The sequence below is a fragment of the Dendrobates tinctorius genome, unplaced genomic scaffold (genome assembly GCF_039654945.1).
Source record: "Dendrobates tinctorius isolate UK_male_01 unplaced genomic scaffold, ASM3965494v1 ptg000104l, whole genome shotgun sequence".
NCBI classification, from domain to species: Eukaryota; Metazoa; Chordata; class Amphibia; order Anura; family Dendrobatidae; genus Dendrobates; species Dendrobates tinctorius.
Window position 1 is genome coordinate 1,250,414 of NW_027361772.1, and position 22,916 is coordinate 1,273,329.

Sequence of the window (22,916 nt, forward strand, 5' to 3'; positions counted from 1 at the left end):
CACAATTTAGTCCTCCATACATTGTTATTGGTACCACATAGTCCTCTTTACAGTATTATGGGCACCATATAGTCCTCCATAGAGTATTATAGGCACATATAGTCCTCCATACAGTATTATGGGCCCCACATAGTCCTCCATATAGTATTATAATTATAGAAGGATAGGGAAAATGAAGGGAGGTCAGCTCACCAGTCTCGGTTGCGATCCATAATCCTCCTGCGCACGGAGTCACCTTGATCAGGGGTGTTGACTGAAGCAAAATAAAGGATGGAATCTCCAGCGCTGGACTTCAGTTAAAAATACATCATTTATTGTAAATTCTTAAAATCGAACAGAAAAAAGTGTGGATAAGGACATACAGGCAGATGGGGTCTCCCTACCAGTTAACTCTTGCAAACACTCAGCCCAAGTCGTTTGTTCAGACCTAATGGTACTCTTGTATTTAATTTAAAAATCCAAAAGGATTCATGATTTAATAATTTTCTCCTGAAATCACCTTCCCTAGTAGATCTATAGACTTTCTCTATTGCTATAATTTTGAGACTATCAGTTTTACCTCCATGAACAGTTTTACATTAGGTCTGAACAAACGACTTGATTTAATATTGCAATTAGATTGATATTTTCTTCTGTATATTTACATTCTACTTAGTCCTATTCAATTCTGGTTATTCTGATAATTTTTGTGATTGTTATTATATTCTTATGATATCTTTTTATTTTATTATTTTTTTTTTTTCCTGTTTTTCCGACTAGTTTTTGTTTCAGCTCCACATTAGGCTGAGTGTTTGCAAGAGTTAACTGGTAGGGATACTCCCTATTTTCATTAATTCTTTTGTCCAACACCTGTGATTTACTAGTTTTTGTACTATTTGTAGTCGTCAGTATTGGTCTAGTGTGAACCATGAGTAAGACCCTCTAGGTCGAAACGCATTGGTTGGAGACCACCAGAGACCCCATCTGCCTGTATGTCCTTATCCACACTTTTTTCTGTTCGATTTTAAGAATTTACAATAAATGATGTATTTTTAACTGAAGTCCAGCGCTGGAGATTCCATCCTTTATATAGTATTATAGGCACCTCATAGACCTCCATACAGTTTTATGGGTACCATATAGTCCTCCATAGAGTATTATGGGCCACACATAGTCCACCATATACTATTATAGGCACCTCATTGACCTCCATACAGTTTTATGGGTACCATATAGTTCTCCATAGAGTATTATGGGCACCACATAGTCCTCCATACAGTATTATGGGCACCACATAGTCCTCCATACAGTATTATGGGCAACACATTATGCTCCATACAGTATAATGGCCCCATATAGTGCTCCATACAGTACAATAGACCCCACATATTCCTCCATACGGTAAAATGAGCCCATATAATGCTCCATACACTATTATGGGCCCCATACATTACTGCATACAGCTTTATGGGCCCCATATAATGGTCCTTACAGTATAATGGGCCCCCATACTGTATATTACTTCAAACAGCATAATGGGACCCATATATTACTTTATACAGTATAATGTTCCCCATATATTACTTTATACAGTATAATGGACCCCATATATTACTTCATACAATATAATGGGCACCATATAATACTTCATACAGTATAATGTTCCCCATATATTACTTCATACAGTATAATGGGCCCCATATAATACTTCAGACAATATAATGGGCCCCATATAATACTTCATACAGTATAATGGGCCCCATATAATACTTCATACAGTATAATGGGCCCCATATAATACTTCTCCCTGTCCCCACTGCTCTGGTCTCCTTATTGTATTCTGATCCTCTGCACTACTTGGCACAGACGATTCGCTGAAGTGATGTCATTGAACCCTCTGCACTAAGACGTCACAGAGCTCAGACGTAGAGGGGGAATGATGAGAGAGGGAGCATCAGCAGATGGCTCCCTCACTCATCATTGTTTTCAACTGTGTCGGCGCTGGCACCGGAGCCCCACTACTTACGAGCCCCATAGCATGCCAAGTCCCCGACGGCACTTGCAAGCTTTTGCCGGGTGGTGATGTCAGCCTTGATATGTGTCATAATTGAGCACCACCAAATATTAAGCAGTGGGTGAAATGCTTTTAGGACACACATCCTTAAATCAAAGGCATTTATAAAAAGAAAATAATCAGACCGATTAAATGATTAAATAAGAGAAAAGTGGAGGACTCTTTATTAGCCCATGTGGTAATATTTCAATTCCATAGCAGAGAAATGATCTGTTATAGATCCAAAACTTTGTCACATGGTATAATAAAGAGTCCGCCACTTTCCACAATTCATCGGAGCGCTTTTTATTTTCATAGATACACACACTTAGAGCAGATACTTATATTTACACCACGTATACAGGACAGGAGGAGTATACACAATATACACAGCTCCACAATATATACTGTAGTAAGGAATATAGAATGGAGCTGTGTATATACTGTATAGTGTAAGGATGGGCCAGTGTATATAGTGAGGATTCCACACTACCGTATATACTATATACACAGCAACATACTATATGAACAGCTCTACACTATATACTCACAACTCTACATTATAATTGACAGTATTATACTATATTATATTACATACTGCTGAATATATATCACATTGAGACTACTGTATATACATCTGTATATACGGGTGCTGGGGCTGGTGTATATACGGGTGCTGGGGCTGATGTATATACGGGTGCTGGGGCTGATGTATATACGGGTGCTGGGGCTGATGTATATACGGGTGCTGGGGCTGATGTATATACGGGTGCTGGGGCTGGTGTATATACGGGTGCTGGGGCTGATGTATATATGGTGCTGGGGCTGATGTATATACAGGTGCTGGGGCTGATGTATATATGGTGCGGGGGCGGATGTATATATGGGTGCTGGGGCTGGTGTATAAATGGGTGCTGGGGCTGATGTATAAATGGGTGCTGGGGCTGATGTATATAAGGGTGCTGGGGCTGATGTATATACAGGTGCTGGGGCTGATGTATATACAGGTGCGGGGGCGGATGTATATATGGGTGCAAGGGCTGGTGTATATACGGGTGCTAGGGCTGATGTATACACAGGTGCTGGGGCTGATGTATATATGGTGCTGGGGCTGATGTATATATGGTGCTGGGGCTGATGTATATATGGTGCTGGGGCTGATGTATATATGGTGCTGGGGCTGATGTATATATGGTGCTGGGGCTGATGTATATATGGTGCTGGGGCTGATGTATATATGGTGCTGGGGCTGATGTATATATGGTGCTGGGGCTGATGTATATATGGTGCTGGGGCTGATGTATATATGGTGCTGGGGCTGGTGTATAAATGGTGCTGGGGCTGATGTATATACGGGTGCTGGGGCTGGTGTATAAATGGGTGCTGGGGCTGGTGTATAAATGGGTGCTGGGGCTGGTGTATATACGGGTGCTGGGGCTGATGTATATACAGGTGCTGGGGCTGATGTATACATGGTGCGGGGGCGGATGTATATATGGGTGCAAGGGCTGGTGTATATACGGGTGCTGGGGCTGATGTATATACAGGTGCTGGGGCTGATGTGTATATAGGTGCTGACTAGAGGTTGATCAGAGATGTATATACATATAGCCCATATATACATCAGCCTCAAGTCAGCACCAGTATATACATCACCCCTGCCAGCACCTGTATATACATCAGCCCCAGCACCTGTGTATTATACAGGCGCTGATGTATATACTGGTGCTGAGGCTTACGTACAGATAGGTGCTGACTCAAGGCTGATGTATATACAGTGTACACTGTATATACATCAGCCATTTTGGACAGAGTGGCTGGTACTGAGGAAAAGAAAGAAAGAACAGAGAGAGAGAGAAAGAAAGATTAGAGAGAGAAAGAAGGAAAGAACAGAGAGAGAAAGAAACAGAGAGATAAAGAAATATTCTATAAAGATACTATAGCAGCCCGGCTCCCATTGTAGTGCCCACCTGAGTCTCCCGGTGCAGGACATATCATGATCCACTCACATGGCCGGCATCCCCGATTCCAAGGCAATCCCGCTGTCCGCGCTGTCGGAGGAGGACACGGTGATCTGAAGCATTCCTTGAAGTGCCTCCATGTTTCCGTCACAATCTCTTACCGAAATTACCTCATTTCCGGTAATCTTCTAGCACGTCACTTCCGGTAGAACGTCACGTGCGAGTTTTAAAGTGCTCCAAGGGGCTCTGCCGTGTACTCCTATGTCCACGGGAAAAGTAAGCTCCCAGCTGGGGCAGTCTCTCTCAAAATAGGGACTGTCCCATTGGATACGGGACGGTTGGGAGGTATGAATGCTCCCCACCATACACCTCGTACACGCATGGCTCCGCACGCCTCATACACACACGGTTCAGCTTTGTATGCCTCGTACACACACGGCTCCGCTCCGTACACCTCGCGAACACATGGCTCAAGTCAGTACACACATGGCTCCGCTCTGTAAAACTCGTACACATGCGACTCTGCTCCGTACGCCTTGTACACACGCAGCCACGCTCTGTACACCTTGTACACACATGGCTCCACTCCGTAAACCTTGTACACATGCGGCTTTGCTCCATACACCTCGTACACACGCAGCTCCGCTCCATACACACGCAGCTCCACTCCGCTCCGTAAACCCCGCACACACGCGGCTTCATTCTGTACACACCCGGCTCTGCTCCACTCCGTACACCTCGCACACACACGGCTCCGCTCCGTAAAACCCCGCACACACGCGGCTTCATTCCGTACACACCCAGATGTGTTCCGCTCCGTAAACACAAGGCTCAGATCCGTACACTTTGTACACACAGGGCTCCATTCCATACACCTCGTACACACACGGCTCCGCTCCGTAGACCTTGTACACACCTCTGCTCCGTACACCTCATACACACCCGGCTCTGCTCCGTACACACCCGGCTCTCCTCCACTCCGTACACCTCGCACACACACGGCTCCGTTCCGTACACCCAGTACACACCCGGCTCTCCCCCACTCCGCACATCTCGTACACACATGGCTCCGCTATGTACATCTCGTTCACACAGCTCCACTTTGTACACCTCGTACACACGCGGTTCCGCTCCGTACACCTCGTACACACGCGGCTCCGCTCCGTACACCTCGTACACACGCGGCTCCGCTCCGTACACCTCGTACACACGCGGCTCCGCTCCGTACACCTCGTACACACGCGGCTCCGCTCCGTACACCTCGTACACACGCGGCTCCGCTCCGTACACCTCGTACACACGCGGCTCCGCTCCGTACACCTCGTACACACGCGGCTCCGCTCCGTACACCTCGTACACACGCGGCTCCGCTCCGTACACCTCGTACACACGCGGCTCCGCTCCGTACACCTCGTACACACGCGGCTCCGCTCCGTACACCTCGTGCACACGCGGTTCCGCTCCGTACACCTCGTGCACACGCGGCTCCGCTCCGTACACCTCGTACACACAGCTCTGCTACATCCACCCTGTCAACCCCTCCTGAGCCCACAAAAACTTCCCTAATCCAGCACCATGACAGCCAACACAGCAGACTCATGCAGACACAAAGAGGCAGGGATCTGTGATGAGGTCACAGGAGGGGAGGAGTCAGGGGTCACATGATCAGGGGTCGATAGAGGCCTCTCATCATGGAACCCCCTGACTCCTCCCCTCCTGTGACCTCATCACAGGTCCCGTTAGCAGAGAAGAGAGCAGCCAAGCGACGCTGTGAGAGGCAGCGGAGGGGGGGGGTCTCTGGAGGGCGAGGATGGGGGCTTATCTCCCTGCTATAACCGCCGTGCCCGCAGAGGGCTGGGGACATGCCCCCCGGCCGCTCCCCCAGGCGCACACGTGGGCCGGCAGCTTTCTCTGAGCTGTGCATAGCTGTCTTTGTCTTACCTTGACAGCTGCGCAGCTCTGCCTCTCTCCCTCCTCCATCCTTGGACTTCTGGTCATGTGACATGGCTGTAGCTAGAATGTAGGGGCTCCTTGCAGGTCCTGACTACAGCCCATACAGTCAAGCTGATTCACTGCTGAAAGTGATACAATGTATGGGCTCCTTCCAGGTACAGCGTCTGCCATGACAAGAGGAGCTGCAGCTGTGCCTGCTGGGGATCACTGGTGAGTAGTGTTGAGCATTCCGATACCGCAAGTATCGGGTATCGGCCGATACTTGCTGTATCGGAATTCCGATACCGACTTCTGATATTTTTTCAATATCGGAAGTCGGCATCGGAATCGGAAGTTCAAAGTTGATTGACAGCCTGACGTCATCATGATGCGCGGTGTGTGCGCATCATGATGCGCCGTCATTTCGGGCCTTCCGGGGGGCTGTGCCGGCCTGCCGGGGGGCTGTGCCGGCCTGCCGGGGGGCTGTGTGGACTGCCCGGGGTCTGTACCGGCCTGCCGGGGGGCTGTGCCGGCCTACCGGTGGTCTGTGCACCCTGTGGGGGTCTGTACCGGCCTGCCGGGGGGCTGTGCCGGCCTGCCGGTGGTCTGTGCACCCTGTGGGGGTCTGTACCGGCCTGCCGGGGGGCTGTGCTGATGTCCGGGGGTCTGTGCAAGCATCGTCCGATGGGACTACAAGTCCCATCTGGCGATGCCTGCTACCATGACAGTGATTGACACATTAGCCAATGATGGGACAGTAGTAGTCCCATCATCCGGCTAATGTGTTAAATGTTAAAAAAAAAAAATACTACATACATACTACATGCATGCTACATACATACTACATGCTACATACATACTACATACATACTACATACATACCACATATATACTACATACATACTACATGCTACATACATGCTACATACATACTACATACATGCTACATACATACTACATGCTACATACATACTACATATATACTACATGCATACTACATGCATGCTACATACATACTACATGCTACATACATACTACATACATACTACATACATACTACATATATACTACATACATACTACATGCATGCTACATACATGCTACATGCTACATACATACTACATATATACTACATGCATGCTACATACATACTGCATGCTACATGCATGCTACATACATACTACATACATACTACATGCTACATACATACCACATATATACTACATACATACTACATACAATACATACATAGACATACAGTACATATAACATAGAGTAACATACTTACCAATACTTGTCACATTGTTCCCCGAAGCCATTGTCTTTTACGGAATAAATATTAACATAACAAACCACAAAAATACTCACCCACGATCCGAAGCAGTCCACGAGTGTGTCCCACGACGATCTTGGGTAGAGAACTGCAGCATCAGTTCCCACGCAGCAATGGCATAAAGTGAGACTAGGGACTTTTTTTTTTTTATGTGGCGGAGGAATACAGTGCGGAAGGATACCTACCTTCCATCTTTGGATTCCTGCAGCCCGTAGAGAACGGCAGCAACAGCTGATGCTGCAGTTCTCTACCCAAGATCGTCGTGGGACACACTCGTGGACTGCTTCGGATCGTGGGTGAGTATTTTTGTGGTTTGTTATGTTAATATTTATTCCGTAAAAGACAATGGCTTCGGGGAACAATGTGACAAGTATTGGTAAGTATGTTACTCTATGTTATATGTACTGTATGTCTATGTATGTATTGTATGAATGTATTGTATGTAGTATGTATGTAGTATATATGTAGTATGTATGTAGCATGCAGTATGTATGTAGCATGTAGTATATATGTAGTATGTATGTAGCATGTAGTATGTATGTAGCATGCATGTAGTATATATGTAGTATGTATGTAGCATGTAGTATGTATGTGGTATGTATGTGGTATGTATGTGGTATGTATGTGGTATGTATGTGGTATGTATGTAGCATGCATGTAGTATATATGTAGTATGTATGTAGCATGTAGTATGTATGTAGCATATATGTAGTATGTATGTAGTATGTATGTAGCATGCATGTAGTATATATGTAGTATGTATGTAGCATATATGTAGTATGTATGTAGCATGTAGTCAGGGGTGGATTAAGGGTAGCCAGGGCCCGGGGCAGTTCAGACTCTGTGGGCCCCCCCCGTCACGTGACGGGGGTCACGAATCGTAGAGCCACACTCTACATAGAGAATAATGGGGCCTCCAGCACCGACCTCCACCCGCAGAGCCACACTCTACATAGAGAATAATGGGGCCTCCAGCACCGACCTCCACCCGCAGAGCCGCACTCCACATAGAGAATAATGGAGCCTCCAGCACCGACCTCCACCTGCAGAGCCCCACTCCACATAGAGAATAATGGAGCCTCCGGCACCGACCTCCACCCGCAGAGCCGCACTCCACATAGAGAATAATGGAGCCTCCGGCACCGACCTCCACCCGCAGAGCCGCACTCCACATAGAGAATAATGGAGCCTCCGGCACCGACCTCCACCCGCAGAGCCCCACTCCACATAGAGAATAATGGAGCCTCCAGCACCGACCTCCACCCGCAGAGCCATACTCCACATAGAGAATAATGGAGCCTCCAGCACCGACCTCCACCCGCAGAGCCGCACTCCACATAGAGATTAATGGAGCCTCCAGCACCGACCTCCACCCGCAGAGCCGCACTCCACATAGAGAATAATGGAGCCTCCCTGCACCGACCTCCATCCGCAGAGCCACACTCCACATAGAGAATAATGGAGCCTCCAGCACCGACCTCCACCCGCAGAGTCGCACTCCACATAGAGATTAATGGAGCCTCCAGCACCGACCTCCACCCGCAGAGCCGCACTCCACATAGAGAATAATGGAGCCTCCAGCACCGACCTCCACCTGCAGAGCCGCACTCCACATAGAGAATAATGGAGCCTCCAGCACCGACCTCCACCCGCAGAGCCGCACTCCACATAGAGAATAATGGGGCCTCCAGCACCGACCTCCACCCGCAGAGCCGCACTCCACATAGAGATTAATGGAGCCTCCAGCACCGACCTCCACCCGCAGAGCCGCACTCCACATAGAGAATAATGGAGCCTCCAGCACCGACCTCCATCCGCAGAGCCACACTCCACATAGAGAATAATGGAGCCTCCAGCACCGACCTCCACCCGCAGAGTCGCACTCCACATAGAGATTAATGGAGCCTCCAGCACCGACCTCCACCCGCCGAGCCGCACTCCACATAGAGAATAATGGAGCCTCCAGCACCGACCTCCACCTGCAGAGCCGCACTCCACATAGAGAATAATGGGGCCTCCAGCACCGACCTCCACCCGCCGAGCCGCACTCCACATAGAGAATAATGGAGCCTCCAGCACCGACCTCCACCCGCAGAGCCACACTCCACATAGAGAATAATGGAGCCTCCAGCACCGACCTCCACCGGCAGAGCCGCACTCCACATAGAGAATAATGGAGCCTCCAGCACCGACCTCCACCTGCAGAGCCGCACTCCACATAGAGAATAATGGAGCCTCCAGCACCGACCTCCACCCGCAGAGCCACACTCCACATAGAGAATAATGGAGCCTCCAGCACCGACCTCCACCCGCAGAGTCGCACTCCACATAGAGATTAATGGAGCCTCCAGCACCGACCTCCACCCGCAGAGCCGCACTCCACATAGAGAATAATGGAGCCTCCAGCACCGACCTCCACCTGCAGAGCCGCACTCCACATAGAGAATAATGGAGCCTCCAGCACCGACCTCCACCCGCAGAGCCACACTCCACATAGAGAATAATGGAGCCTCCAGCACCGACCTCCACCGGCAGAGCCGCACTCCACATAGAGAATAATGGAGCCTCCAGCACCGACCTCCACCTGCAGAGCCGCACTCCACATAGAGAATAATGGAGCCTCCAGCACCGACCTCCACCCGCAGAGCCACACTCCACATAGAGAATAATGGAGCCTCCAGCACCGACCTCCACCCGCAGAGTCGCACTCCACATAGAGATTAATGGAGCCTCCAGCACCGACCTCCACCCGCAGAGCCGCACTCCACATAGAGAATAATGGAGCCTCCAGCACCGACCTCCACCTGCAGAGCCGCACTCCACATAGAGAATAATGGAGCCTCCAGCACCGACCTCCACCCGCAGAGTCGCACTCCACATAGAGATTAATGGAGCCTCCAGCACCGACCTCCACCCGCCGAGCCGCACTCCACATAGAGAATAATGGAGCCTCCAGCACCGACCTCCACCTGCAGAGCCGCACTCCACATAGAGAATAATGGGGCCTCCAGCACCGACCTCCACCCGCCGAGCCGCACTCCACATAGAGAATAATGGAGCCTCCAGCACCGACCTCCACCCGCAGAGCCGCACTCCACATAGAGAATAATGGAGCCTCCCTGCACCGACCTCCATCCGCAGAGCCACACTCCACATAGAGAATAATGGAGCCTCCAGCACCGACCTCCACCCGCAGAGTCGCACTCCACATAGAGATTAATGGAGCCTCCAGCACCGACCTCCACCCGCAGAGCCGCACTCCACATAGAGAATAATGGAGCCTCCAGCACCGACCTCCACCTGCAGAGCCGCACTCCACATAGAGAATAATGGAGCCTCCAGCACCGACCTCCACCCGCAGAGCCGCACTCCACATAGAGAATAATGGGGCCTCCAGCACCGACCTCCACCCGCAGAGCCGCACTCCACATAGAGATTAATGGAGCCTCCAGCACCGACCTCCACCCGCAGAGCCGCACTCCACATAGAGAATAATGGAGCCTCCAGCACCGACCTCCATCCGCAGAGCCACACTCCACATAGAGAATAATGGAGCCTCCAGCACCGACCTCCACCCGCAGAGTCGCACTCCACATAGAGATTAATGGAGCCTCCAGCACCGACCTCCACCCGCCGAGCCGCACTCCACATAGAGAATAATGGAGCCTCCAGCACCGACCTCCACCTGCAGAGCCGCACTCCACATAGAGAATAATGGGGCCTCCAGCACCGACCTCCACCCGCCGAGCCGCACTCCACATAGAGAATAATGGAGCCTCCAGCACCGACCTCCACCCGCAGAGCCACACTCCACATAGAGAATAATGGAGCCTCCAGCACCGACCTCCACCGGCAGAGCCGCACTCCACATAGAGAATAATGGAGCCTCCAGCACCGACCTCCACCTGCAGAGCCGCACTCCACATAGAGAATAATGGAGCCTCCAGCACCGACCTCCACCCGCAGAGCCACACTCCACATAGAGAATAATGGAGCCTCCAGCACCGACCTCCACCCGCAGAGTCGCACTCCACATAGAGATTAATGGAGCCTCCAGCACCGACCTCCACCCGCAGAGCCGCACTCCACATAGAGAATAATGGAGCCTCCAGCACCGACCTCCACCTGCAGAGCCGCACTCCACATAGAGAATAATGGAGCCTCCAGCACCGACCTCCACCCGCAGAGCCACACTCCACATAGAGAATAATGGAGCCTCCAGCACCGACCTCCACCGGCAGAGCCGCACTCCACATAGAGAATAATGGAGCCTCCAGCACCGACCTCCACCTGCAGAGCCGCACTCCACATAGAGAATAATGGAGCCTCCAGCACCGACCTCCACCCGCAGAGCCACACTCCACATAGAGAATAATGGAGCCTCCAGCACCGACCTCCACCCGCAGAGTCGCACTCCACATAGAGATTAATGGAGCCTCCAGCACCGACCTCCACCCGCAGAGCCGCACTCCACATAGAGAATAATGGAGCCTCCAGCACCGACCTCCACCTGCAGAGCCGCACTCCACATAGAGAATAATGGAGCCTCCAGCACCGACCTCCACCCGCAGAGTCGCACTCCACATAGAGATTAATGGAGCCTCCAGCACCGACCTCCACCCTCCGAGCCGCACTCCACATAGAGAATAATGGAGCCTCCAGCACCGACCTCCACCTGCAGAGCCGCACTCCACATAGAGAATAATGGGGCCTCCAGCACCGACCTCCACCCGCCGAGCCGCACTCCACATAGAGAATAATGGAGCCTCCAGCACCGACCTCCACCCGCAGAGCCGCACTCCACATAGAGAATAATGGGGCCTCCAGCACCGACCTCCACCCGCAGACCCGCACTCCACATAGAGAATAATGGAGCCTCCAGCACCGACCTCCACCTGCAGAGCCGCACTCCACATAGAGAATAATGGAGCCTCCAGCACCGACCTCCACCCGCAGAGCCGCATTCCACATACATGGCTGCTCTCAGTGCTGTGCGCACAGGACCTGTGATGAGGTCACAGGAGGGGAGGAGACAGGGGTCACATGATCGGGGGCCCTGACACCTTCCCTCCTGTGATCTCATCACAAGCCTTTGCACGCTACCAGCAGCATCAGCGTTCAGGCTACTTGTAGATGCTGCTGGTAGCAGAGCACATAATGCCGCCCCCACGGTCACTCACTTTTAGGTGGGGAGAAGATGGAGTGCCATTGCAGCAGCCAGCAGGAATGTGGTGGGGGCCCCCTTAGAAGCTCTTGTGGTGGGGGCCCCGGGGCTGAAGCCCCGCCTGCCCTGCCTATAATCCGGCCCTGCGCAGTGGCGGATTATAATGGGGCAATTTACTGGCCTGGGCTGTGGGCCCCTTAACCCCACTGGGCCCGGGGCAACTGCCCAAATTGACCTCATTATAATCCGCCACTGCATGTAGTATATATGTAGTATGTATGTTGCATGTAGTATATATGTAGTATGAATGTAGCATGTATGTAGTATGCATGTTGTATGTATGTAGCATGTAATTTTTTTTTTTTTTTTTTTTTTTACATTCAACACATTAGCCGGATGATGGGACTACTACTGTCCCATCATTGGCTAATGTGTCAATCACTGTCATGGTAGCAGGCATCGCCCGATGGGACTTGTAGTCCCATCGGTCGATGCCTGCACAGACCCCCGAAGCCTGCACAGCCCCCCGGCAGGCCGGCACAGCCCACCGGAGCCTGCACAGACCACCGGCAGGCCGGCACAGCCCCCCTGGCAGGCCGGCACAGCCCACCGGAGCCTGCACAGACCCCCTGGCAGGCCGGCACAGCCCCCCGAAAGGCCCGTACAGACCCCAGAGAGGCTGTACAAGGGAAAAACAGGATTTTTCTTATTCCGATACCGGAAGTCCCATAGACTTGAATGGGACTTCCGGTATCGGAATCGGCGATACCGATACTTTTTTTTAAGATCGGCCGATCCATTCCGATCCGATACTTTGAAGTATCGGACGGTATCGCTCAACTCTACTGGTGAGGTAAGCATGAAAAACGTTTTCTTTTTCTTTATCAAATGAATTAAATCGGTGAGCGGGGCTGCCAATGGTGGAGGGGGCTGCAAATGAAGAAGAGGGGGCTGCAAATGATGGAGGGGGTGCTGGAAATGATGACAGCGGGGCTGCCAATGATGAAGGGGGATACAAATGATGGAGGGGGCTGCCAATGATGGAGGGGGGTGCTGCAATTTGCAAATTATGGAATGGGGCCTGCAAATGTTGGAGGGGGGCTGCAAATGACGGAGGGGGGCTGCATATGATGATGTGAGGGAGGGGATAGGGGACTGCACAGGAACGAAAGGGGACTGCACATGAAATGGGGGGAGAATGGGGGACTGCCAATGGTGAAGTGAGGGGGGAAGGGGAACAGCGAATGATGAAGTGAGGGGGACTGCAAATGATGAAATGAGGGACGGGGACAGCAATTTAATTGAAGGTGGGGGATGGGGAGAACAAATGAGGACCTGGGGGGGAGCAAATAATGAATTTTCAGGGTGATGGGAGTAAATGATGTATTGAATGTGGGGTAGAGCAGTTGATAATGAATAGAGGGTGGGAGAGAAAGACATGACAATGAATTGGGGCGGAAGGGGCATATAAATATAATGAATTGGGGGGGAGCGGGAGGCACATATTGGGGGACATTGAAGATGAAGAGCCAGAAAAAGTATAATCCCTAAAAATTAACTTTTAATTGAATCACTTAAAAGTATATAGTAGTAAAATTACCAAAATACACAGGGGGTCAAGGATACGAGACAAATCCAGACAAATAATTCACAGCCGCACACTGCATTGTCACCTCGGCCAGGGATATTGAATCCCCACTTTTTGACCCCTGATGAACCCTCACTAACGCAGAGGGGGAAACGCGTCGGGTTTCTGTCTGCATCTATGGCTGAGAAGTATACGCTGCACATTGTGTTTTTGATTGACTTCATGTGGCACGTTTTGCAATGAAAAATGTTAACCCTTTGAGACGGAGATACCTCTGACTAATGCTGAGCACTGCTGTGTTATGTCATACATGAATTTCCATGGTCTCCCGCACTATTATGGGGAGTATTTTCCACATAGTCTGTCTAATTTTTTTGTTGGCTTCCTGGAAAGGGCAATGGCCACATGGTGAATTAGGGTTCCTGTCGGCATTTATGGCTGATAAGTATGCACTGCACATTCTGTCTTTGACAGACTTCACGTGGCATTTCTTGCAATGAACAACGTTAACCCCTTGAGACGGAGATACCTCTGATTTGTGAATTGCTGAGCACTGCTGTGTTATTTTACACATGAATTTTCATGGTCTCCAGTATTTTTATGGGGAGTGTTTTTTAGCACAGTCCGTCTATAGGATATGCTGGCTTTTTGGAAAGGGTAATTGCATTGTGCTATTTTTTTCTTGCCACGTGAGAAATTATGATTTATTGAGGGGATGTGATTTCAAAACCTCATGTAGGATTGCCTTACATATATGCTGCTGCTAGACTACTGTTTACATTGTTATCATATGCACGCTCATCAGGTGGACTGAGCCTCAGGAATATAGTGGGTGGATTAAAAGCTTTGTGCAAACAGCTTTTTTTGCAGTCATCCTAATGTGCAGTGTTTACATCATTTTTTGTGCTGGTTCTCAACTGTGGACAAATATTTTCTGTATACTGTTGACTAGAGACATTGATCTCTCTGTAGACGTTTTTCTTTTACATTTCCCTTTTTCTTGGGTTTGTTTCATTATTACTGCAGGCTAGTATTTTTTGACTACGAGATAAGTCTGACTTTACCTGCGGAAAACCCTTACTTTGAAATATATATTTGATTGTAAGAGACTTTTTAGACTACGAGATAAGTTTCCAGCACTTAGCACTTTTTGTACGAGACTTGTTGTCTCCTCACTTTTCTAATATTTTCGGTATTTTGGGTGTGAGTGTGTATTTTTTGTGTCCCCTATTTTTGTATACATAGGGTGGTCTAGGGTGTTACTAGGGACGCCGACGTTGAGCGGGGGCGCCACATCGTCAACAACTAGGGTGCCAACCTCTGCGGTCAGGAAGGGCCTTATTAGGGCATACTAGGGTGAAGTAGCCTTTTTTGCCCTTTATCCTGTGAATTATTTAATTGTCTGGATTTGACTCGTATCCTTGACCCCCTGTGTATTTTGGTAATTTTACTACTATATGCTTTTTAGTGATTCAATTAAAAGTTAATTTTTAGGGATTATACTTTTTCTGGTTCTTCATAGACTATATAATCCTTTATATTTAGTTTTGGAGGTTTTGGGACATTGAGGATGCACTGACTGGTAATGAATTGGAGGAAGAGTAGAGGGGCTAATTAATGTATGTATTTATTAGGTGGGAAAATTGCTCTTTATTGTTGGTGGGGGCGCAGTGGTGAATTATAATTTATATTTGGAATGGTGGATTATTATATATTAATGGTGGGTGCACGTCTGTATTTAGATGTGTAGTGTAAAGAAAGGGGAAAAATGGGGAATGTGCTCTGGAAGCCGTGCTCAAGGTAACTTTGTGTTATTTTATGTAGAGACGAGTCCTGGCTGAAAGAAATGATGGCGGTCTGCCCTGCATAAAAAAGAAAAGCAAAGAAGAGGGACTTCAGCTGGAGACGTCACTGGTGAGTCAGTGTGCTACCTGTACACTGACACTATACACTATAACCTGTTCACTGTGCACTATATACAAAGCTCCTGAGTATAATGTCACAGGTAATCACTGTATTACCTGGACACTGACACTGTATACAGAGCTCCTGTGTATAATGTCACTGATGAGCTCTGTATTACCTGTACACTGACACTATATACAGAGCTTCTGTGTATAATGTCACAGGTAATCACTGTATCACCTGGACACTGACACTGTATACAGAGCTCCTGTGTATAATGTCACTGGTGATCCCTGTATTACCTGTACACTATACACTATATGCAGAGCTCCTGTGTATAATGTCACTGCTGATCACTGTATTATCTGTACACTGACACAATATACAGAGCTCCTGTGTATAATGTCACTGGTAATCACTGTATTACCTGGACACTGACACTGTATACAGAGCTTCTGTGCATAATGTCACTGATGAGCTCTGTATTACCTGTACACTATATACAAAGCTCCTGTGTATAATGGCATTAGTGTTGTGTATTTTTTTATTAATGATCTGTATTGTAGTCTTCGGTCACTATATGGTGGTAGTATGTGATCTGGTTATGGTGTGGCGGTATTTCTCCCTGTATGTGGTATTATTTGGCACTATGTGATGGTAATTTGTGGTCTGGTCATGGTATGGAGGTATTTGTTCCTTATAGATGGTATTATTCGGTCGCTATGTGGTGGTAATATATGGTCTGGTCATGGTGTGACAGTTTTTGTCCCTTGTATGTGGTATTAATGGTCATTCTAAAAAATATATGAGACTCATTCCCTTAAAGAAAAATAAATAAAAATAAACCTAAAAAGAGTGTTGGATATTTTAGGAAATGTTTAATAAGTAAGAGTAGAATATGGCCCGGCCAAAAGAGTCTACCTTGTTGTGGTGGTGGCTTAACAATTCTTTTGGCCAAAACAAAAGCTGCTGGTTATGTATGTGATCTGATGTTTGCTGGGAACTGTAAATAGATTGGTGAGGACGTGGTGTAGAAGATGAGTTTTTCCAAGAGCAGGCGGTGGGACTGTGGCAGGTTTGAGGTGTGGAGGCAGAACTGGGGTGGAGTCTCAAGGGGTCCCAAAAATTTTGCCAGTATGGGGCCCCGAAATTCCTAGTGGCAGCCCTGACTGTAATCGTGTGTGTCCTGCAGGACTGGTATCTACCAATATAGGGTTCCTGTAAGGTGGGACTAGTGCTCTTTTTAGTAGCTTTTGTTTTTTTTATTTATTTAGTAACAGCTTAATGTGTTTCGGTTATTATATAGTAGAAGGTGTATGGTGGTGTCATTTGTCTGATTAGAGTGCTTTGTTATGTAGAGGTAATGGTCATATTATATTATGTATTTGCGGTGTGGTGGTGATGGTAGTGGGCATTGTGCAGACGTATTGTTTTGGCCTTTTATAGTAGTAATATTGATCATATTGGTCTTTGCATTGTGTGTTTTTGGGTAGCAACAGTGGTACTCTGTAATTATATATACATGCTATTTTAAATGGCTAAAGGTTGGTGTTATGGGGAGACATGCTTTTTGGGGCTTGGGCCATTGAGCCTTAAGGACCCTGGCAATGCCCCTGCCATATTGTGTGTTTAAATGTCCGTGTTTCTGGAGTTGTATGTTTGTAAGTAAGCTCACTTATGGTACCATATCTAAGCAGTAACCTTGGTTCTGATACTGTATTGATGTAGTAATCTAGATTCTGGTACAATATGTATGCCATAAGCTTGGTTCTGTTTCTGTATCTTGTAGTAGACATAGTAAGCTCTGTTCTGCTTCCTTATCTCTCTAGTAAGCTCTGTTCTGCTTCCTTATCTCTCTAGTAAGCTCGGTTCTGCTCCCATATCTCTGGAGTAAGCTCCATTCTGCTCCCATATCTCTGTAGTAAGCTCCATTCTGCTCCCATATCTCTGTAGTAAGCTCTGTTCTGCTCCCATAGCTCTGGAGTAAGCTCTGTTCTGCTCCCATATCTCTGTAGTAAGCTCGGTTCTGCTTCCATATCTCTGGAGTAAGCTCCATTCTGCTCCCATATCTCTGTAGTAAGCTCTGTTCTGCTCCCATAGCTCTGGAGTAAGCTCTGTTCTGCTCCCATATCTCTGTAGTAAGCTCGGTTCTGCTTCCATATCTCTGGAGTAAGCTTGGTTCTGCTCCCATATCTCTGTAGTAAGCTCGATTCTGCTCCCATATCTCTGTAGTAAGCTCTGTTCTGCTCCCATAGCTCTGGAGTAAGCTCTGTTCTGCTCCCATATCTCTGGAGTAAGCTCCATTCTGCTCCCATATCTCTGTAGTAAGCTCTGTTCTGCTCCCATAGCTCTGGAGTAAGCTCTGTTCTGCTCCCATATCTCTGTAGTAAGCTCGGTTCTGCTTCCATATCTCTGGAGTAAGCTTGGTTCTGCTCCCATATCTCTGTAGTAAGCTCAATTCTGCTCCCTTATCTCTGTTGTAAACTCTGTTCTGCTCCTATATCTCTGTAGTAAGCTCTGTTCTACTCCTTTATTTCTGTAGTAAGTTCGGTTCTGCTTCCATATCTCTGTAGTAAGCTTGCTTCTGTTACAGTATCTATGTAGGCAGCAAGCTCTGTTCTGCTCCCATATCTCTATAGTAAGCTCCACTCTTTTCCCATTTCTCTGTAGTTAGCTCGGTTCTGCTCCCATATCTCTGTAGTAAGCTCTGTTCTGCTCCCATATCTCTGTAGTAAGCTCCGCTCTTTTTCCATTTCTCTGTAGTAAGCTTGGTTCTGCTCCCATATCTCCGTAGTAAGCTCCAGTCAGTTTCCTTGTCTACTTAACAATATTGGTTCCGGTCTCGTGTCTATAAAGTCAGCTTGCTTCTGTTACAGTATCTATGTAGGCAGCAAACTTGGTTCTGCTCCCATATATATGCAGCTAGCTCCGTTCTGTTCCCATATCTATGTACCACCCTGTTATCTCTGCTGCTTTAATGCAGCGGCCAGAGATAAGCAGTAGAGTTGAGCGACTTTGGTCGGATCGGGTTTCGTGAAACCCGAATGAAACAAAATAAGTTTCAGATGAAACTCGTCCGACTAGAGCAAAAAAAAGTCGGAGTTTCGTCCGACTTTTATTTCCCATTGACTTGCATTGGGGTCGGGTTTCGGACGAAACTCCGACTTTGTTTTGCTCTAGTCGGACGAGTTTCATCTGAAACTTATTTTGTTTCATTCGGGTTTCACGAAACCCGATCCGACCAAAGTCGCTCAACTCTAATAAGCAGGGCAAAAGCACCGCAACTGGAGGGCCACTGGCTTGTGATTGCCCCCCAGGCTGAAAACTGCCAGCCAGCCCCGTATATACATTTTTAAATAAATATGAAGCTTCTGATTTTATGACCTTTTATAATTTGACTGGAATTATTTGTAAAACAGCATTAAAGAGATCCATTGGTTTAGATTCCGTGTGATTTTATTTGCGCTGACTTCTTTCCATGACATTTTTCTACAGTATATTCCTTCCTGGTGACAGGTCCTCTTTGAATCTCCTTCTCCGATACTTCTGCTCCTTTTTATTTGTCCATCAGTGATGACATTTCATCTATTACTATGTGACCGCTGCAGCCAATCTCTGGCCTCGGTGGTGATGGGAGCACGGTAGGCATGTGACCTGTGCTGAGGCTAGCGATTGGCTGCCCTAGTTACGTCAAGTAATCCTATCACCCTCCCCTTTCCTCTCCGCTCAGTGTATGTCGTCAGTACATGACCATGTTGTTTTTACGTTATATTAAATATATTTAAAATAAGTGATATAATTTTTTTTATTCAATTTTCTACATCACTATTTGTATAAAACAAAATCAGAAATGTTGCAATTTTCACAGTGGCCAATTAGACTTATGCTAGACATAATCCTTCCTGTTCTATGCAGGATACTTCTTAGTAGTCTCATATTCCATATAGACCAGATTACAATGACAGATAACAGAATCCACCATACACAACAGGTGATGTCACAACTCACCTCCTCCTTTCACAATGGCGTTTGCCAAGATTAGCAGCTCAAAAGGCTTCTATACAATTTTTTTTTATGCAAAATTTGCTGAAATCAGTAGCTGACGCCATGTCGCGTTTGTAGAGCCCCTGATGTGCCTAAGCAGTGTAACCCCCCCCAAGTGACCCCATTTTTGAAACTACACCTCTTAATGAACTTATCTAGATGTTCGGTGAGCACCTTAAAGGCCCAGATGCTTCACAGAAGTTTATAATGTTGAGCGTTGAAAATAAAAAAAATCACATTTTTCCCACATAAATGTTCCTTTAGTCCCAAATTTTGCATTTTAACAAGCGTAACAGGAGTAATTCAATTTTTTGTGTAATTTCTCCTGAGTATGCCGATACTCCATATGTGGGGGATAACTACTGTTTGGGCGCATGGCAGGGCTCGGAACGGAAGGAGCACCATTTGACTTTTTGAATGCAAAATTTGCTGAAATAATTAGCCGACATTGTGTCACGTTTGGCGAGCCCCTGATGTGCCTAAACAATGGTTCCCCCTCACAAGTGACCCCATATTGGAAACTAGACACCTAACGGAAGAACACCCTTAAACCCCCAGGCGTTTTGCAGAAGTTGCTAACATTGAGCTGTGAAAATATTAAAAAAAATTCTCCATAAAAATGTTCTTAGCCCCAATTTTTTTTATTTTCACAAGGGTGAGAGGAGAAAATGTACCAAAAATTTGTTCTGCAATTTCTCCTGAGTACACCGATTCTCTCTTATGTGGGGGGAAAAGTATGATTTGGGCGCTCGGAAGGGAAGGCGCGCTCTTTGACTTTTGGAGGTCAAAATTGTCTGGAATCATTAGTTGATGCTGTGTTGTGTTTGGAGAGCCCCTAATGTGTCGAACAGTGGAACCCCCATGGCAATGGATGGAAGCAAATAGAGCCAGTATGTAATATACACAAAAATATAACCAAACCCGATCTATCTATCCCAACTGCCAATGAGAAGAGGTGGGTAGCCTAAATAATGTAGACTCGTTAGCAGCCGAGGATTCCACCATCGAGGTGGATGTCCTCATCTCATTAGAAATCGCCTGACACATTTTTTCATAAGAGTTTCATCAGGGGAACTGAATAGAATGTGGGTCGCAGCAGGCAAAGTTACCGAATAAGTGCGGCTAGGGAACATCGGGAGCTCTGCCTCCATTTCAAGCATTGCGCACCTGCAGGAAGCACACAGCGCGTGACTCACTTCCGGTGAGTACAAGATTTAGTAGCGAATTTCTGGTCGTTGGAACGCGCGGTGCCGGCGCTGATGCCATCAATACAACCGAGCTGTATAATCCTGTGCATTGCCAGGGAAGCGATGAGTTGTGGCATCAACAGCACCGATCCTTGGAACACACAGAATCACGACCAGGTACCAAAACAGCAGTAAAAAGAAAACTGAACATGATCAAAATGAAATGCAGAATGTTCTCATAAACCTACAAAGCCAAGTGCAGGTCCACTACTCGGGTAAATGTAAGAAACCTCAATGATCACACCAAGGCATATTCAGACTAACTCACACAGAAATATGATCGATGTAAGATTGATCAACTTAAGGGTTAATCAAAAATAACCACAATGATGGTATTAGTGATAAGTTCAATTGACAGAAAAAGATTAAAAATGAGGGGGTTAACAGAAAAGTTCTTTAGAAAGGAAAGCGAGAGGACAGACCTTCATACGGATATGACGGATATGGTACAGATAAGGGAGGAGGTTAAACTAGATGGCCCTAGTATCGTGCTCAACTGTTATACCTGCTACCTAACGGGGAGCTTGGTGCCCTAAAAAACTTGCACATGATGGGGCCCCTCAACGGCGGCTATTCCTAGTATTACTATCCCTGCGGAAATGCTACTCGCAGGAATAGGGAAAAGGAAGGCTGTTCATTTTGACCTCATAGAATAAATAGTTTGTAGGAGTGAAGACTGGGGAGACCCACATTAGATGCAGCAGAGGCAGGGGAACACTCTCCAAGGTCTAGGACCGTTTTCTCAGACCCTCTCATCGCCCAGGCCCTGATGAATGGGGTACTCCGAATAGCAGGGGAACGTTTTGGAAGATGCAGAAGGAGTACCTTGCAGACTGTATCAGCATCTTCCATGATTCCTCTAACCTTTTAATTATCGGGTATCTGAGCTGGACACGTGGCATGGACTGGCTCTCTACACCTTGGAGGTCCTGGCCTGCACTGCCGCTAGCGTTTTGTCAGAGCAGGTATTTAGTGCCGCTGGTGGAATTATAACTGATAAGCGAATCCGCCTGTCAACTCACAATGCTGACAGGCTGACTCTTATAAAAATGAACAAAAGCTGGAATGGGCCAGACCCAATGTACACCACCGAATGATAGCAGCGCAACATAAACTCAAATCCAGTGTTTTTTTCTGGTGTATTCTCATGCACCCCTCCCTACCAAAACATGGGTACATGCTTCAGGATTTAGTCTTTTTTTGTGTTGTCCTCCTCCTTCTCCTCCACCACCATATCAACAACGTGATTATGCTACCCTCACTAAAAAAATTTAAAGGTGTAAACGGGAGCCGGTGCTGTGCTCTCCCAGAAGTCTACGTGCAAACCTTTGATATGCCATCTTTTCATCTAAGTGGAAATGGCAAAGGGCCAAATATTTATTTGTGTCTAGAATTACCACATTCCCACCTTTATCAGATGGTTTATGGTTATATTGTGGTCCTTCTCAAGTCTGCATAGGCATTCCATTTCTCCCTTAGAGAGATTATGGCGGCCATGATGTATGTACAGACAGACTAATCAGATATTTGGACACAAGATTGAAAAAATCCTAAGCTGGTTTAGCAGACATTTGTTCATGTCAGACTCGAGAAGTCTTTCCTCCTCCTTCCTATTTGAACAAGTTATTACACATCATACTTATTACCTATAGAATTCAAGCCTGACTGGGTCTGTTTTATATATGTGCTTTGAGATATGTGAGCTATGTG

General features: G+C 47.5%; 1 long non-coding RNA gene across 1 annotated transcript in view; it reads left to right on the top strand.

The window, feature by feature from the left end:
- Positions 1 to 14,568: 14,568 nt before the first annotated feature.
- Positions 14,569 to 22,916, top strand: part of LOC141100446 (uncharacterized) — a 31,902-nt gene continuing 23,554 nt past the window's right edge. The window contains exons 1-2 of the long non-coding RNA XR_012234694.1: positions 14,569 to 14,667; positions 15,835 to 15,924. This is a non-coding gene — a long non-coding RNA (uncharacterized lncRNA). The remainder of the gene's footprint in view (positions 14,668 to 15,834; positions 15,925 to 22,916) is intronic.